We start from the raw sequence: 5,522 nt of genomic DNA on the forward strand, positions 1-5,522 counted from the left end.
ATCTTGGCTCAAGGCAAAGAATACCAGAAAGGTGTTTACTTGTGTTTTATTGACTATGCAAAGGCATTTGATTGTGTGGATCACGACAAATTATGGATAACATTGAGAAGAATGGGAATTCCCAAACACGTGATTGTAAATGAGGAACCTGGACCTTGACCAGGAGGCTGTCCTTTGAATGGAACAAGGGGAAACTACATGCTTTAAAATCATGAAGGAAGTGCATCAGTGTTGTATCCTTTCCCCACTCTTATTCAATCTATATGCTGAGGAAATAATCAGAGAAGCTGGACTATATGAAGAAAAATGTTGCACAGGATTGGAGGAAGAATCATTAACAACCTGAGATACTTAGATGATACAACTTTGCTTGCTGAAAGTAAGGATGACTTGAGTCACTTACTGATGAAGGTTGAAGAATACAGTCTGCAGTATGGATTACATCTCAATATAAAGAAAACAAAAATCCTCACAACTGGACCGATGAGCAGCATCACAATAAATGGAGAAAAGATTGAGGTTGTTAAAGAATTCACGTTGCTTGGTTCTACAATCAATGCCACTGGAAGCAGCAGTCAGGACATTAGATGATGTGTAACATTGGGAAGGTCAACCATGAAGGAACTGTTTCAAGTGCTGAGGAGCAGGATGTCTCCTTGAGGACTAAGGTGTACCTGACACAAGCCACGATATTTCCAATCACCTTGTATGCATGTGAAGCTGGAAAATGAATAAGGAAGACTGAAGAAGAGATGATGCTTTTGAGTTGTGGTGCTGGTGACGAATGCTGAATGTACCATGGACTGCTAAAAGAACTAACAGATCTGTCCTGGGGGAAGTGCATCTCAAATGCTCCTTGGAAGCAAGAATGGGCAGACTTCGTTTCACCTATTAAGGTCTTGTTGTCAGAAGGGACCATTCTCTGGAGAAGGATGTCATGCTCCATAGGGTGGAGGGTCGACGAAAGAGGGGGAGGCCTTCAACAAGATGGGTTGACATGTTGGCTGCAATGATGGGCTCAAGTATAGCAGGGATCATGGAGCTGGCGCAGGATTGGGCAGTGTTTCGTTCTGCTGTGCATGTGGTCGCTATGAGTTGGAAACAACTCAACGGCACCTAACAACAACAACATATATACTATATCAACCCAGGGCAGAGCAGCTGGCAGGGATGCAGGTAAAGGGAGTGACCCAGGCCCCACCCCCACCAGTCAGGAATGTGGGGGAAAGAGAAGCCATAGGGGGCAATAGAGCAGAGCAGCAGCCAGGGATCCCAGTAAGGAGAGCGATGAAGCCCCACCACCACCAGTCAGGAAAGTAGAGAAAATAGAAGCAAGGGGGATGACAGAGCAAAGCAGCAGCCAGACATTCAGGTAAGGGGACCAACCAGGCTGCACCCTCTCTAGCCAGGAAAGTGGGGGAAAGAGAAACCAAAGGGCACAATAGAGCAGAGCAGCAGCCAGGGATCTGGTAAGGGGAGCAAGCAGGCCCCACCCTACCAGCCAGGAAAGCAGAGAAAAGAGAAGCCAGGGGGTACAACAGGGCAGAGAAGCAGCCAGAGTTGCAATATTAAAAGATTCTATGGGTGAAATATTGAATGATGCAGGAAGCATAAAAAAAGTTGGAAGGAATACACAGAGTCACTGGACCAAAAAGAACTGGTCGATGTTCATCGATTTCAGGAAGTGGCATATGATCAAGAACCAGTGGTACTGAAGGAAGAAGTTGACGTTGCACTGAAGTAATTGGTGGAGAACAAGCTCCAGGAATTGATGAAATACCCATTGAGATGTTTCCACAAACAGATGCCCCACTGGAGGCACTCATTTGGTTATGCCAAAAGATTTAGAAAACAGACCAACTGACTGGAAGAGATCCATATGTGTGCCCATTCCAAAGAAAAGTGATCCCACAGAATGTGGAAATAATCAAATAATGTCATTAATATCACACACAAGTAAAATCTTATTGAAGATAATTCAAAAACAGTTGCAGCAGTATATCAACAGAGAACTTCCAGAGATGCAGGCTGGATTCAGAAGAGGACATGGAACAAGGGATGCCATAGCTGTTACCAGATGGATCTTGGCTCAAAGCAAAGAATACCAGAAAGATGTTTAATTGTGTTTTGTTGACTATGCAAAAGCATTTGATTGTGTGTATCATAACAAATCGTGGATAACATTGAGAAGAATGAGAATTCCAGAACACTTAACTATACTCATGAAGAGCCTGTACATATATGAAGAGGCTATCGTTTGCACAGAACAAGGGGACACTGCATTGTTTAAAATCAAGAAGGGAGTGTGTCAGGATTGTATCCTTTCACCATACTTACTCAATCTATATGCTGAGCAAATAATCTGAGAAGCTGGACTATATGAAGAAGAACATGGCATCAGGATTGGAGGAAGGCTCATTAACAACTTGCAATATGCTGATGACACAAACTTGCTTCCTGAAAGTGAGAATGACTTGAAGCAATTACTGATGAAGATTGAAGACTACAGTCTGCACTATGGATTACAGCTCCGGTAGCATAATGCCTAAGGCATTTGACTGCTAACCAGAAGGCTGGTAGTTCAAGACCACCAGCCACTCCTCAGAAGGAAGGTTGGGCAATCTACTTCCATACTGATACTGCCTTGGAAACCCAAGGAGGGGTCACTATGAGTCAGGTCTGACTTGATGGCATATAACAACAACAACATAAAGGAAACAAAAATTCTCACAACTGTACCTGTAAGCAGCATCATGATGAATGGAGAAATGATTGAAGTTGTCAAAGTCTTCACTTTGCTTGGTTCTACTATTGATGCAAATGGAGGCAGCAGTCAGGACATCAGATGATGTATCACACTGGGCAAGTTGGCTGCAAGAGACCTCTTTCAAGTGCTGAAGAACAACGATGTCTCCTTGAGGACTAAGGTGTGCCTGACATAAGCCATGATATTTTTCAGTCACCTCATATACATGTGAGAGCTGGACAATGAATAAAAGAGACTGAAGAAGAATTGATGTTTTTGAGATGTGGTTCTGGCGAAGAATGCTTAAAGTACCAGGGACTGCTAAAAGAACTAACAAATCTACCCTGGAGGAAGTACACCAGAAATGCTCCTTGGAAGCAAGAATGACCAGACTTCATCTCATCTACTTTGGTCATGTTGTCAGAAGAGACCATTCCCTGGAGAAGGATGTTATTCTTGGTAAGGTGGAGGCTTGGGGAAAGAGGGAAAGGCCCTCAATGAAATGGACTGACATAGTGGCTGCCGTGATGGACTCAAGTATAGCAGGGTTCATAGAGCTGGCGCAGCACCAGGTGGTGTTTCGTTCTGCTGTGCAAAGGGTCGCTATGAGTCAGAGACAACTCAACAGCACCTAACAACAACACAACAGCTAAAACTTGACAGGTGAAAAACATCCAAAGAGATAAATATGAAATATACATACATTATAGAGCTCAAATTGCCTAATAGCAGTGTCTTTGCTCTCTAGTGCTGCTATGAGAGAAGTATTACAAATGGATGGCTTTAACAAACATACATTTATTTATTCTCTCATCATGTAGGAGGCTAGAAGTCCAAATTCAGGACTCCTGCTCTAGGGGAAGGCTTTCTCTTTTGTCAGCTCTGGGAGAAAGTCCTTGTCTTCTTTCAACATCTGCGAGCCCAGTGTTCCTTGGAGATCTCTATATGTCTTGGAATCTAATCTTCCCATGAGGCTAGAATATTCTCAGCAGATACCATAGGTCCAAAGGACATGCTCCACTCCTGGCTCTTCTTTCTCAGTGGTACTGAAGTCCTCCCCTCTCTGCTCATATCTCTCCCCTTTCATCTCTTGTAAGATAAAAGGTGATATAGGCTACACCCTAGGGAAACTCCTCTTAGGTCAGATCAAGGCTGTGACCTGAGGAAGGGTAGTGCATACCACAGTAATCCCTTTACAATTGATTGGCTGATGACATCAGATCCCATTGTGGGCAATGATCACATCATTATATAACTGCCAAACCACTGAGAATCATGGCCCAGTCAAGTTGACATGTAGTTTGGGGGCACATAATTCAATCCATAACAAATATTTATGAGTTATCCTGCTTCATGAATTGTTTACTTATCATAAACTCTCATTTCAGTTCATAGTTGTTGACTACCTTTGGTTTTCACCTCCCTTCTATCAGTTTTTTGTACTGTGGCAGCTTGCATGTTGCTATGAAGCTGGAAGCTATGTCATCAGTATTTCAAATAACAGCAGGGTCACCATGGTGGATGGGTTTCAGTGGAGCTTGCAGACTAAGATTGCCAAGAAAAAAGGCCTGACAATCTACTTCTGAAAATTAGCTAATGAAAAACCTATGTATCACAACAGAGTTTTGCCCACTCTGGTGCTGAAAGATGAGCCTCCTATATTGGAAGGCACTCTGAAGTAGCTACAACAGTAGACTTAAGTATGCTGATAATCATGCAGGACTGAGCATCATTTTATTCTATTATATACAAGGTCAATATGAATTGGAGTCAATTTGACAGCAACTAACAATAACAACCTTTGGCTTCCTCTGAGAAATTCAAAAGTAACTGTGTAAACTAAGTAATTTCATTTATTGGTTATTATATTATATAAACACTAGGAACATATAAGCTGAAAGTAGTAGAAAACAATAGTCAAGAAAGCAGGTGCAGGAGCCAGACTGCCTGTGAGTAAATCCAGATTTGGACACTTGGTGGGTGACCTTAGTTAAGCCACTTGACCTACCATGCCGCAGTTTACTGTTCTGTAAAATAAGACTAATAAAACGTGTACTCCATCACAGAATTGTGCAGGTCAAAAGGACTAATATACTTAGTACCATTAGAACAAGGTCTGGCACATAGTAAATCCCTCAATGTAAGTTCCTAGTCTATTTAAAGCACAATCACGACTAAATATTTACTTGAAGGAATTGAACTATACATAGGAAAATATTTTCTGAATTATTAACAGTAACACGCACATAGAGAAAGGAAGGAGAAAATCCATTTTATTCCCAGCCAAGATACATTTAAAACTAAGAAACATGAAGTAAAAAGCACGAAGACCTGTCTCTACTCTAATGTCTGGTATTGAAAAGTGGTTTTCAGTCTGTCCTTCCAAACTATCTCTTTGATTTTCTTACACTTGTACCTGAAAGAATTGTACTTTCAGCTAGTGGTATTTCTTACTGAAGGCAAGTTCACTGAAAGAATTTTATTTTATGAATGTTCAGGGAATTGAGCCCCAGGGAAGAGGGTACGATTAGATCCACATCCCCTGAACTATGACTGATAATATGTTTTCTCACCCATTTCACTACTTTTGTGCCTGTGCTTAACTTAATCTTATTTTGATTCTTGAGTAAATTTAGTAGCATGGTACAATACTTGAATAGAGCCCTTCTTATCAGTTACTGCCCACCAATATTTTTGTTGTGTTGTTAGGTGCCATCAAGTTGCCTCCAACTCATAGTGACCTTATGTGCGATAGAAAGAGACACGGCCCTGTCCA

The sequence above is a fragment of the Orycteropus afer genome, unplaced genomic scaffold, assembly GCF_000298275.1.
Source record: "Orycteropus afer afer isolate SDZICR_OR568_19922 unplaced genomic scaffold, OryAfe1.0 scaffold00649, whole genome shotgun sequence".
NCBI classification, from domain to species: Eukaryota; Metazoa; Chordata; class Mammalia; order Tubulidentata; family Orycteropodidae; genus Orycteropus; species Orycteropus afer.